Here is a 14,916-nt window from a genome sequence, read left to right as displayed (position 1 = left end):
AAAGAAAATAATGTGCTTCGGTAATCATTATATTTTCTCATCCAAAATCTATTCTCTCTCTCTCTCTCTCTCTCTCTCTCTCTCTCTCTCTCTCTCTCTCTCTCTCTCTCTCTCTCTCTCTCTCTCTCCATATTTTGGCAATATTTGTGGGAATACAGATGGAATTACGAAAAAGTTTTTCGTCTCCATAATTCAGCAAAACCGATCCTGATAAAGCCAATAATGAGAAACTGAGTTATTTAACACAAAATCTAAAATTAATTTTCATTTTGCAGACTACCTGATTATAAGTGATTTAGGTGTTGCTTCGTATGCTCGCTTGTATATATTATATAAACTTTAAAAGTCAAAATTGAAAATATCTTTCCTACATAATATTATCACTCATGAAATGTTACCAACCTAATAATGACTTTATGACTTCCTGACATCTATCTTTCCTCTATAACGAGAGGGGATAAAGGGGATAACATTTGTTAAAATAAACATAAAAGAGAGTCTCCGTAGTACAAAAAATATTTGATCAAATACATCTAGGAAAACTAAAACTAAACAATTCACGTTTAAAATAATTGTTTAGATTTATAGAGGATTAGGATATATTTTTTCATGTATTTATATAGCATATTATCAACTTAATTCAGGCTAGTTCGCCCGAAAACAACGTAGTGCTTATGCAATTTTTTTTTAGAAGCTGGAGTTCTAATAGTTTAAAAATTATCGGGAATAATCTACTTTGTTCTGAAGCCAAATAATTGCCAAATAACTTCTAATCGTAACAAATAACTTCTGAGCGCGTGCAGATGTTTCTGCAAATGCGCGCGTGTGTGTGTGTGTGTGTGTGTGTGTGTGAATGGAGAGAGAAAAAGAGTGAGAAAGACAGGAAGGTGTGAGGAATCTTCTATTCCAACTTCACGGAAAAAGGCAATCGGAAGGAATATTTATATAAAGAAACCTTAGAATTAAGCCTAGATTTAGTCAATTCGCTAATAGGATAGACGAGAAAATAATTAAAAAATTCCTCAAGTTCAAGCATTCAGAAAGAATTTTCCCGAACAAAATATTTCTGTACCAAAGCGAAATTCCTCAACTGATACCCAGAGTTATCTGGTAGTGGCATTATATAAAGTCAATCCATCCTTAAAAAGCAAAATCATACTGATGCTTATTTATCACTTGACAGATGCTCCATTCCCGTTCTGCTGATTTTAATTCCTATTGGACACGTTAATATACTCGCCGCTGCATATTACCGTACGGAAACATGCTTTCTAATTATTCTGTCAACAATCTTGTTTTGAAAGCCCGCTATAAGAATATAATCTTAATTTTTATCTCATAGGGGAAATACTCGTTTTCATATATAACGGAAACAGAATTTCTATTCCTAAAGAAAAGGTAGAATTGCGAAGGGTTGTTGAAGAAATATATTCTCAGATGATGAAAAAAATGTCCTAAATGAAATAAAATCGAATATGGAGAACGGAAAAATTATCAATTATATACAAAATTAAAGATTCTTTTCCTGAGAATAAAACCAAAAATAAAGTGAAAAGTAATAATCTTATTTAAATATCAGAATATTATTGAGAAAAAAATTTTTCCCAATGAGGAAAATGTAAAATAGAAATAAAGAGCTGGCTGGGAAGAAAAGTGAGTCTGTAATCGTATTTTTGTGGACTGAACTGAAATGGAAATTAAAGCAAAATGTAATATTATATATATATATATATATATATATATATATATATATATATATGATTCAAATATCGCTTAATATCAAAAGAAAAGGTAGAATTATCACCGAAGGGAATTTATAGTGATAAATGGAAATATAGTCTCGATCCAGATGATGAAAAACATCCAGCGAATCCTAAATGAAATAAAATAACGCCGAGTCTGGAATATAATATTTACCCGTCGAGAGCGGGGAAATTGTACTTAGCCTCGGCATTAAAACTCGACCATGATAGCTCATTTACGTTTGGAACACGCAGCTCTTTTTATGACATTTGTTTTATCTATATTTATATACGAGCTACATCGCTTAAAATTCAAATCCAAGAATTATCGAAGGGGAATTTTGATAAATGGACGGGAGAATAAACGCCATCCAAATAACTGAGCTATCAAGAAAAGTAATAATCGGGGAAATTGTACTTAGCCTCGGCATTTCGACCATGATTTAAATATCAGAATATTATTCAGGGAGAAATTATCTCTAATTTGATTTTTCCCAATGAGGAAATTATGTAAAATAACAGAAATAACCCGTCGAGAGCTGGAAATTGTACTTCTCGGGATGCCAGTAGTTTGGAACACGCAGCTCTTTTTTATGACATTTTTATCACACCGTGATTTATGAGTCTGAATGTCGGTGCGTATTTTTGTGGATCTGAGAATGAAGTGGTCCATTTATCACTTAAATTAAAGGTAGCGTGGATTTGATATTGCGATATTTGTAGCTTCATGATCGTATATAAAAAGTGTGATAAAAATCATATATATATATATATATATATATATATATATATATATATATATATATATATATATATATATATATAACACAACACTCACTAAAACCACAAACTCACTAAAAAACCCAACTCACCTTTACTAAACTTAAACACATCCCCACTAAACCTAAACACACCCCTGCTAAACATAAACATACCTCCTGCTAAACCTAAACAGATCCCCACTGAACCTAAACACCCGCCCCCCCCTCTATATAGGGTGCAGAATTATTAATCACATGAGAGGAAAGCATTCTGAGTAATATATTTCTATGGTCTCGAGTGAGGTGTGACAAACCCGTACAGTTTATTTAGCACATTAGTTACAAAGGGAAGGGAGAAGGGGGATGAGGTAAAGGCCAACAAGATTGGTCTGAATATGAATGTACTTCCACAGAATTATTTAAAAAACCATACCCAAATACAGGCGATCTAATTTTATCATTCTGTAATACATTTCCTATATTGCTAACCGGTATCGTGAATGTAATTTGGTCCCCAATTTCTTACACAAAAATGTCTTGATAATCAGCACAATGGTGGAAAAGTGTAGAATGCATTCAAATACCCACAGACCTCTAATAAACAGGAAATAGCAAGAAAAGCCTGAGAGAGGTTATTACAAAGCCATGAAAGACAGGAGTATACATAACAAACATTTACCTTTACCTATCACTCTGATTCACCACTTGGCATTAGACTTAGGGCATTACACACCAATTAACCACAGTTGTCAAATGGCCTGGCATATAATGCACATCTCTCCTAGCTGTGATGTCTGAGGTAGAGAGGGTACTGAAGACTACAGTTCCTGTCAACATTCTTCTAATTTCAGCTCTGAAATCCTTCTTCAGGCTTAAATCTTCGATTCTCATTTTCGGAACATCACCGATAATCGGCAAACCTAAATCTTTGATGAACAACCTACGATTCGATTTGTTGAAGTGTTATACTCTTTTGCCTTATGTTGTATCACATCATTACTTCTTTTAATTGATTTGTAGAACTCGATAATATTAAATATCTTCTGACCTCCAAAATCTAGGTTACCTTTGTCGTCATGGTGCATATTGCCAATGAGAAAAACATTTGTGTTTTCTTACCGTTTAGTATACAGTAGATCTATATTACTTCTGTTGTAAAGCAACGGCGACCTCGTATACATAGCATATACTACTGTAGTTCCTATTCTTGAATAAAGCAATGAAAAGTCTGTGCAGACAAAACACATTCACAAGGTACAAATACCTTCAGATGCATAATAAAACGTTAGCAATCAAGAGTCCTCACTTCAATTTCATACTTATGGGAATGCGATGAGGCAAAACCTAGAGAACGTTAGGGGAACATTGAAGGGAAGGCATGAGGCGAGTGACATGCGCTGAAACGCAAAGCCTGACTCTCCCATTCTCCAGCCACAACAACTCCCCCTGTTATGTAGCACAGTTACGAGGAAATTACATTCGAAGACGAAATTCCTTAATGCTAACGTGTATTCTCTTACATTTACTGGCAATTCTCAGAATGAGGCAATGTCTGTTGTTGGTCATTCGCTTAGTGACATTTCTTCCCATGAAATTTTCATGAGGCCGCCTGGTCAAATGTGAACACGTTTACGCAGTTAAGGAGTGACATCGAGAGTATGCGGAATGATCTAGAATGCTAATGAATTGCATGATATGAAGATTACAGTTATTCGTTAAGATTATCTTTAGATTTCGCTTGGAAATTTGTCTATTCTAATAACACTTGAAAACCAATATTAACCGATTCTAGTTTTTTGTAAGAAAGTTTTAATAAAAATATATCAATATAAGAATGTATAAAATAGTACCAGTTATCTCAAAAGAAATATGTAAAATGTATAAATTTTATAAGGTGCAGTTAAACATGATACAGTAGGTAGCAAAACGATACTATCGATATTTTCCATTGAGAAATATTCCAGATCAAGCGTTTTACACAAACAATATTTACAACAAAACACCAGTTCTATGTCAAAAAAGCAAAAAAATTATCAGCTTTTTAAACTGTAAATTCGTACAATATGAGTTTTCTTCTCAGAAAATTTATATAATGTAAATTTATTCTTCTATATACACTTCCCTTGGATAATGTCTTAACAGAAGCAACCGTTAACGATCTTATCATGTTTTATTTTTCCGTATGGAATTTTGAATTTAAGCATCATAAGTTTCTGAGAGTTCATACACACATTAATATTATATACATATGTATGTATATATATATATATATATATATATATATATATATATATATATATATATATACATATATATATATATTATATGTGTGTGTGTAAAATTTAAATACAATTTTTAATATTAAGCCCATTCTCCTATCTGAAGGCGTCTCCCATGAGAAGATAGGCCAATGAGCACTGTTACATTCACACTTAAACTGATGAATCATTGATGAACCTCCTGTACACAAAACCTTCAGAACACTAGCAATATATACAACTACAGAGAAGGCTTTCCAGCAACGTCTTATGCACCACAGAAAGACTTCGCCATTCGCCTTTCTTTTTAGCACACAGTATCTAGTTCCATTTCCAGTACCTACTTCACCCCAGTTCCTCAATGGACGGGTTGGTATCGTTTTTGGCTAGCACTCTGCTGGGCCCGCGTTCGATTCTCCGACCGGCCAATGAAGAATTAGTGAAATTTATTTCTGGTGACAGAAATTCATTTCTCGTTATACTGTCGTTCGGATTCCACTATAAGCTGTAGGTCCCGTTGCTAGGTAACCAATTGGTTCTTAGCCACGTAAAATATACCTAATCCTTCGGGCCAGCCCTAAGAGAGCTGTTAATCAGCTCAGTGGTCTGGTTAAACTAAAGTATACTTAACTTTTAACCTACTTCATCCCAACTTTCTCACTTTCTTTTACTCCTTCCTTCCAACACTTCCGAATAGGAATGCCTTATAAATGCTGCTTTTATGGAACCTTTGGTAATGTCCTGAAAACTGACCTCAGTCTTGCATGAAACAGTTCTGTGAATGAGTTGATAAACCGTGAGTTCCTACGTTAATGAAACTTTAATATTTTCAGCATATGGTCATATTTTGCGCTGTTAGGAAGACGAGTTAATGCTTAGCTAAACAGTTGAAATTTGCCAACAACAAATCCCTCCTAAAACTATTGCTCTCATAAACTCGATGATCCTGAAAGTGGAGTTGTCTGAATTCGTCGTTGTTAACATGTTCCTTTAAAAGAGGCTGGTCAGTCATGAATTACCTATAGGGAAAAGTTTTTGGTAATTATCAGCATCCATGACATGTGTGCTATGAAGGAAATTTAGAGAAATATATACTTAAATAATCAATGAATCCCAAGACTAGTGGTTTTAAACGCAGTTTGGCATTTCACTGCCACAAACAAACAATGGCAAGACTACCTTCGAGAATACTTAGTGAAAACTTTACCAAAGACATGAAATTTACAAAGCACAAGTAGCTGAACACAACTATACACATACGTACAAGAGTTTTTCCTTCCATTACCAACACAACAACAAGTGAGCGCAACTAGTCTAAAAATACTTTATATCATTGTCGTATCCTTTTGGTATAAGAGCAAAGGCGGACTTTCCCATTATTCTCCAACAAAAGCTCCCTTTGTTATATCAGAGAATTACGAGCAAATTACCCTCGTAAATGAAATTACATAGAACAAACAATTTCTCCTAGTTTTCGGATGTTTCAGCGGTTTGGCTTTTCTGTCATGCATTCATCAGTGGAAAGAAAAGAATGTGCGAATGCGTATGGCCGAGTTTACGAAGATACGTTTACAAAGAGATAGCAGTATAGAAATTACCTGTATTTATCACCCAAAGAACTGTTAAAAAATTTCCTTGCTGTTATTATTATTATTATTATTATTATTATTATTATTATTATTATTATTATTATTATTATTATTGCAGATATTTAATATTGGTTCACTCTGGGTATGCAAGAAACTCAATGAATATGAGATAGGCAAATATCTTAAAATTTTAATTGCCAGTTCGTGAGACATTTTGAAAATGATATCAACTATGAAACTTTAAGTGCTGGTGGAAATTTGGAATGCGACATTGCCTAGACCCCATTATCAATTCAGCTTCAGATTCATTGTGATGCAGGTGGAGTTACGTGTTGCTTTATGACTTTCTAAGCGAAGCATCTAAATAACTGCCGTTACGTTTTGATTTCACTTTCTCGTCATTTTTAGTTTTCTGTGAAAGAAAACTATTAAGATGGCTTTGTCTGTCCGTCCGCACTTTTTCTGTCTTCAGATCTTATAAACTATTGAGGCTAGAGGGCTGCAAATTGGTATGTAACCCTCCAATCATCAAACATACCAAATTGCAGCCCTCCATCCTCAGTAGTTTTTTATTTTATTTAAGGTTAAATTTAGCCATGATCGTGCGTCTGGCAACGCTATAGGAAAAGCCAGCAGCGGGCCGTGGCTCAAAACTTCATGGGACGCGGCTCAGAGTTATACGCTGTACAGAAAACTCGATTGCGCCGAAGACACTTAGGCGCATTTTTTACTTGTTACTACTGAAATTAAAATGCTCGCAAATACTTTTCGACGAACACAGTCCATGTCTTTAAAAGGGGAGGCAAAACTTGAATTCTTAGGGAGAAATAAAGCATATGAGAATGGAGAATGATTTGAGAAACTCTTGAACATCATAGAATTGCAGAGAAAATTAAGAAAAAAGGGAAATCTAGTTTTATACTGATGACGCTAAAGGAAGTAAAAAATGTACTTAGCTCATGAAGTCCGGGTGAGGATAAATACGTAAAAAATTTAAAACCAGCAGTACAAGTACATAAAAAAGACGATTAACTTATATATATATATATATATATATATATATATATATATATATATATATGTGTGTGTGTGTGTGTGTGTGTGTGTGTGTGTGTGTGTGTGTGTGTGTGTGTGTGTGTGTGTGTGTCTATAGCTATAAAGAAATTTAAGTGAAAAATACTGTTATAAAAAGCAGCAGATATACTACAGAAAACAAAAGCAGAATTACCTTAGAAAAAAATACCACCAGTGCTGTTTACGTAAGCGTGACAGACTAGCTAGTTTAAGAAATATATTAGGTACATTAATCATATAGGCTAAATATTAATCCAGGATACTGTATACCAAAATAATCACCAAAAAAATAATTACCTGGATTATTTCGTATATAGGCTAGCTAGACCACTGCAAAAGAAAGAAGACAACATGGTTGAAGTTCATAGTTAGGGAAGTAAGAAAGAAATCGGAACATTTTGATGAAAGCCCTACAACTAGAGAGGAAGGTAAAGCGAGGAAACATAACCGTTAGGAAATTATAGTAATTACCTCAGCGAAAAATTACAAGTAATCTAGTTTACCGTAATGAATAAATGTGTACAATGACAGCATGATGGAAACGGGTCTCTAGGCTCTCAGTGATACTCACGCTGTGTGGGAGTGTTTGCGTGTGTGTTTGTAGATTGAAGTGAAATGCAAATTAGAGACGTAAACTTCTTATGCTCTATTTAGTGTTGGCGAGCTGCTTATGTACACGCACACACACACACACAGACAGAGAGAGAGAGAGAGAGAGAGAGAGAGAGAGAGAGAGAGAGAGAGAGAGAGAGAGAGAATTACCAACCTGGATTTAATCAACCTTGTTTATACTTCATCTTTTTATGTTCAGTGACAAAACTAATTTACATTCAGGCATACGCGTATTGCTATATGATTTATATGAAATTATATATATATATATATATATATATATATATATATATATATATATATATATATATATATATATATATATATACATACAGTGAGAAGTGGTAAAAAAAAAAGAGAGATTTTTGAGTGCATCTATAGAAAAGTGCATCCAAAAATGGTTAGAAAACAATCAAACATACTCGATAAAAAAAAATAGATAAAAAGAAATACCTCGAAAATAATGATCTTATTAAGCGCGTGAACATTCATCATATATAAAAAAAATAACTGATGTATCCTTACCTAATTAATGTGAAAGTTCCCTTTTGGTTGTCTTTCTGTCCGGATAACCGTGATGCACCGTTCCAAAATCTGAAATGTATCCAAGACAAGAGAGATGAGTGTAAAATGTATTATGCAATTCTCTGTAAACACAAACTATTAACATGTAAACATTGGAAAATCTGTTATCCCTCTCAAGTTTCCATGTGTTATTCATTTCCCGTGCGAAGAGGTCTAGAATCTCAAAGGTTAAACTAACTGAATAATATATGAATGTTCATGGTGCAACATTCTTGGGATGTATGATTGTAACTGCTAATGTATTTTGTTTTGTCTTTATTAAAAGTTATAAGATTTTTTTTTATAATTCTCATGATGATTATGTTTGTATATATAACAATGATGAATCAGGGAGAGAATATCGTTAAAACTAGAAAGAAACACATGGAAACTGTCAGGCTGAAGCTGAGCGGATCCATAACATATAAATTTAAAAACCTCAGACATGAAGAATGTTTATAGATTACTAGGTGAAAAAAAATGCAAGGAGGGATCTTTGATTTATCACCTTAATCCTCCTAAAATCCACTTAAAATCAAATGATTTCCAATATTGGAAGTAAAATAATTTTTTTCTATTGATTTTTTATACCTTTGCTTTTTCTACCCTTTTCTCCTCTTTATTATCCAAGAACGTTTTGTAATACTTCCTTAGGTACGATGTACATTCTTGTTTGTTCTACTGAATTTCGCTGTGATTATTTTTACTTATTAACTAGCTTGAAAAATTAGAACTCTCTCATTCAGTAAGAACACTGAGTTAAATGCAATGTATGTCATGTACCATATACCTTTTAAATTCCAGTATCGCACCAATTACCATCCTGCTTGCAATAATCTACCCAAGACATAAATATTCTTTTTTGAACTGAATTAATACAATTCCTGTAGATTACATTCCCATATATTCTGAATTAAAATGTAATTCAGTGTAAAGAGCACTTCGGGAGATTACTGTGATTTGTTTCCTTTCGAATGGAGTGGTCTAGGGCAAAGTAGCATAAATAGAAAATTATTTTATTACTCTTATTTCAGTAGATGAAACCTATTCACATGGAACAAGCATAGAGGGGCCATTAGTATGAAATTCAAGCTTCCACAGAATGCTGGTTTCAACCTTCCACGCAGAATCCACATTGCAGCAGTAACTGATCATGACACATAACCAGTGATTTTTCACTGCACTGGGGGAGACGCGAACCCGCGACATCTGAGTGGCATCCGCGATACTAACCACTATACCAGCGGACCAATTGAAGAAATTTTTCCTTGTGATAAACGTATAATATGAGAGAAATAGTCTGCTAAGAAAGACATTCAGTGATTGCAAAAGTTATCTAAAACTGCCACTGAATATCTCAGACATATAAACAAGTGCCGACGGTATATTTGATATCAAAACTCTACTCTAATGCTTAGCGTTGAACGTTTACTGATACCCCGAAACTTTTTTTCAGTATTACCAAGGGAAAACGCGATCGGTGTACAAAACGGCAATATAAATCACGTAGATTTCTAGCTTTACATGAGTGTATATGCGATTCATAAGGTTATTTATTTCCTCACTGAGAGTAAGAAATTACTTTGGCAAACATCTGTTGTTCAAAAACTACAAATACTTACACTAAAAGTACGCAATGTCAAAAGAACAACCTTTGTTGTTACCTACAGAAGTGTGAGTACATCCAGGATAAAACTTCGATCATATTACCTGGCAGCCGAGTCTTAAAAGCAACAACAGAACATTTTGATCTCCATTATCGGCACACACAAACGCACACACATACACACACACGCACACACACATAAATGCACACAAGACTTAGTATTTCATACAGCAAGAATATGGGCATTACATTTTGAGGTAAAATTACACTGCATTTGCTTGATATCCTCATGATTACTGTAAGAATGGTTATGGATCTTTGCCTCGTGGGTAGACCACAAAAAAAAAAAAAAAAAAAAACTTCCAAGGACGGAAGCATGAGACAGACTGACCATAAAAGCGAAGCGTGGCATTTCTATTCTACGCATCATTTTCAGTTCTAGAAATAAGGATGTATTTTTGAGTCATGCTTTTCAGTAAATAACAAAACAAGGTTAAATGTGTAATACCAATATGATGAAGCGAAACAGGTCTGATCAATGTAAAGATCGTCTGCATACAAGGTCTGTCTGTGTAAGTATATATGTGAGCGCGCGAGCTGGTCACACACACACACACAAAGAGAGAGAGAGAGAGAGAGAGAGAGAGAGAGAGAGAGAGAGAGAGAGAGAGAGAGAGAGAAATCGATAAAGCAAAAAAAAAAATTCATATTGCTTAATGTACTGATAGATTTTTGCAGTAAACGTCGACACAAATAACTGAATATTTATGCATGAAATAACCCTAAGAATTACGCATACTGTATTTTTTTTTTTTTTTTTTTTGCTTCTCAAATTTCAGTTTTGACATTTTAGATAGGATACTAAAATTATAAGACAAATTTGCATGTAAGTACTTATCTTTTTTTTTTTTCTTTGAAAGGTATCTTTAATTCATGAAGTGAAGGTCAATAACGTGTCTTTATGTGTTACTAGAGGATACCGAAGCTTTCTACCGTGGTCACTATAAAGAATTCATGTATGATGATGATAATGTTCGGATTCATTGATCATAAGAGCACTGAAATATTCCTCTGAAATTCAGTTTAATGGAAAGGAAACTTCTTCCCTTATCATGGAAGAAAGGATTCTAAAGTTTAAAAACAAAAACAAAAACCTTACTTCTTTACGCACCGTGCAACTAGTTGGTTGACTGAAGGATGCAAAGAGTAGGTATGGTTTGGGAAATTGTTAAAATAAAAAGAAAGAGGACACAAAAGCGAAGGGGATCACACATTCTTGTTGATAAACAAGTAATTTATATTATCTACAGAAACGTAAAACGTGAGCTGGATTGGATCAGGAAGGCATATTTTACTTAATAAAAAGCAGAAGACGAAATTTTAACATTAGTTATGTAAATGTGCGAGCCAACTGAATATTATCATTGTATCCAACAAACTAATAGGAGTGAAAAAGTTTAAAATGAAATAAAAATTGTAACTATAAGATAATAAAAGTATAAAATAAAAAAGTATAAAAGAAATAATCTCAGTACCAGAAAACATTCAGCCGCAAATTGTCTCTAACGTAATTTTTCCTAATGAGCAAAATTATGCAAAATACAAACATAATGGGAGCAGGTCTCCCGGGGTGCCAGTAACACTCCTGTTATTAGGGCCCGAATGTGGATGTGCATTTGTGTGAACTGAATGGAAATGGAAATTAAAGGTCTAAACATATTATAAGGGATTTGGTGCATGCGACATTGCCTAAGGAAAGAGAGACAACGTGAGCATATTTAATTTTGCGAAGTGATTTAATCTCATTAATAGGATTTACAATTAATTCAAAATTGCATTAATATATCCTAGCATATGAGTTCTTAAATGAGAATTATACAGCGAAGGCTTTTTTTATTGTCTGGCTGTGGTCTTCACTTACTGATGTTTCATTATCTCTAAAAGAGAACAAAACAAAATTCCTGGCTTAATTTTGGTCTTACGAAATAAATTGAAACTGAAGAATTCATCACTGGCACTGAGCCTTTTCTTTATTAGAAGTAAACATATATATGCCCATAACTGAAGTTTTACTAATAAGCAGACGAGAATATTTAGAATTTAATGCAAATGAAAAAGGAAACTTAGCAGCCTTCTAGGTTATGATATAAAAGTTCTTGAAAATGAGCAAAACTTTTGCTAAGCATGTCCATTATTGTTCAAACCTTCCTTTAAAAGTGTCACTTCAGTATTTCCCTCTCTTCTTATTCCTTGTCTCCAGTTTGTAGTTTGATTCGCTAATTCTTTTATTGTACCCATCAGCGTATGTGTATCATCCAGGTAACTCATTACTGTATTGATTTGTATTCGTTGACCTTTCTAAATTGCGTTTTTCTATATTTACTAATATTAGTTCTAATTATCTTTTTGCTATTATGTTAATAATTTATCCTCAAGAATCTATTTATTTTAATAAATTACGTAGTTGCATATGTAAAACGCTTCATATCAAACGAGCATTCCGTTCGCCCTTGTACGCACATACATATATTTTTGTTACTTTACACGGATGAATATTTTATATTCACAAACATTAGACCACAAATATTGTTTAATACTGAATTGTCCAAACCTCAGGAATAACATACATTCTATCTCTGTCTTTCTCTCTCTATCTACACACACACACACGAACACATATAATATATATATATATATATATATATATATAATATATATATATATATATATATATATATTATATATATATATATATATATATATATATATATATATATATATATATATATATATATATATATATATATAAATTTCTGACTCACACGGGACCGAACTCATGTCCTTCGAGTGAGAGTCCAAGGCATTAGCAATTCAGCGCAAAAGTCGTGAAAGGAGTTGGAACTTAAGCATTATTATATATATGTATATATATATATATATATATATATATATATATATATATATATATATATATATATATATGCATCGGTTGTTGTGATGCATGCTTTTTGTCGAAAGATATAGTTACATGTCTGTTGTAAGATCGCATTCAGATTTTTATGATACGCTGATAGTACAATTATACTTTATTGGAAGAAATTTCTCTTAAAAATTAAACTCAGTTACTTGTTCAAAATACCTGAGACGTAAACGAGTTTGCATCTGACGTCTATCAAATTCTGTAACATGTCCTGTTAAAGGTGTTCCGCTCATTCAGTTTTTCTGCCAGTCGAGGTGGTAACTTTCAATGTAGAACAGAGATGTGTAATTAGATTCTGTCTCTCTGTTTATCTGTTATTCAGTTATTTATTTCTTTGCTGCCACTGCAATATTCTATTGGACCCACGTGCTTGGAAATATTAGCATGCTACATTAGGCCCTAAAACCATAAGCTTTATTAACATAGCTATAAATCATAACCACTCGGCAAGTTATTCGTCCTTAATTAATTTATAATTGTACGTTTCATACATACATACATACATATATATGTATATATATAGATATATACATATACTATATATATACATAAAATACACGCATACACATACATGTATATATATATATAAATATATATATAATGTTTGAAGGGATTCCTTTTTACACCATAATATATCATTCCTGCAGAGTGCAAAATATTTCATAGTCCCGTGTGTTTCGTTAAGTCTGTCGTCAGAGAGAAATCAATTTGCCTAGAAAAATGTGCGAGTGATAATTCACGCCTGTTTTTTATTTTTTTTTTTTTTTCATTTTGTCTTTCAAACATTAAGTAACCAAAAATAAAACTGTCACCCGAGACAATTCATTTGTTTTGGGAAATATCTACTTCTAGTTATAAAACAAAGCCGGAAGGGTAAGTGCAAGTCCAATTGAAAATTTTTAAATACTGTATAAACTAATTCTTATTCTTGAAAATTACGAGGAGGTGTTTACGCAGAGAGAGGGGATAAAGTACGTTGCACGAACATTTTCCCGTTAATACTTACAAATATGAGATGCAGTGCAAAGTACAGAAGAATTCAAAACGTTAAAGGGGAAGCGTAGGGGAAGTGTTATGGGTTGAATCTACATTATCCAACGCCTAGCTTTCCAACCACAAAATTTCCCTTTCTTATGCAAAGCAAATACAAGGAAATAGTACTTGGAGATGAAATTGCTTAACCCAAACGTTATTCTGTTAAAGTTACTGGTAATTCCCAGACTGAGACAATGCCTGTTGTTGGTCAATGACCTTAATTCATGTGGAAATGTTATTGTTGTTCTTGTTTACTTGTTGCGTGTTTAATTGTTTTGCTGGTTTTCTGGTTCTTAATCATTTCATCAATATATATATATATATATATATATATATATATATATATATATATATATATATATATATATATATATATATATATATATATATATATATATAATATATATATATTACATCAGACCATTGCCTGAGTAATTTATTTCATGGGTAATTCATGTTCGAAAGGTTTCCCATGAAGTAATAATAAAACTGTTGATGTACTATGGAAGGTACACAATGAAATTAGCATTATTAAATCATAATTAAAAACAATCCATGAAATTGAAAGTATATGTTATAAAAGATTCTCCAAATCTAATTAGTAATCAGCCATTTTCTCAAGCAATCCGGTCTAAAACTTTGACAGTCAATAAATTTGAATCTGTTGTAGTATCGAGAAATTTACATCTTGAACT

General features: G+C 32.9%; 1 long non-coding RNA gene across 1 annotated transcript in view; it reads right to left on the bottom strand.

The window, feature by feature from the left end:
* The window catches only part of LOC136848922 (uncharacterized), a 390,446-nt gene that overhangs the window by 113,858 nt on the left and 261,672 nt on the right, over positions 1-14,916 (bottom strand). Inside the window, exon 3 of the long non-coding RNA XR_010856181.1 lies at positions 8,562-8,630. This is a non-coding gene — a long non-coding RNA (uncharacterized lncRNA). The remainder of the gene's footprint in view (positions 1-8,561; positions 8,631-14,916) is intronic.

The sequence above is a fragment of the Macrobrachium rosenbergii genome, chromosome 20 (assembly GCF_040412425.1).
Source record: "Macrobrachium rosenbergii isolate ZJJX-2024 chromosome 20, ASM4041242v1, whole genome shotgun sequence".
NCBI classification, from domain to species: Eukaryota; Metazoa; Arthropoda; class Malacostraca; order Decapoda; family Palaemonidae; genus Macrobrachium; species Macrobrachium rosenbergii.
Note: the sequence above shows the minus strand (reverse complement) of the source record. Positions and strands in the feature narration are given on the sequence as shown.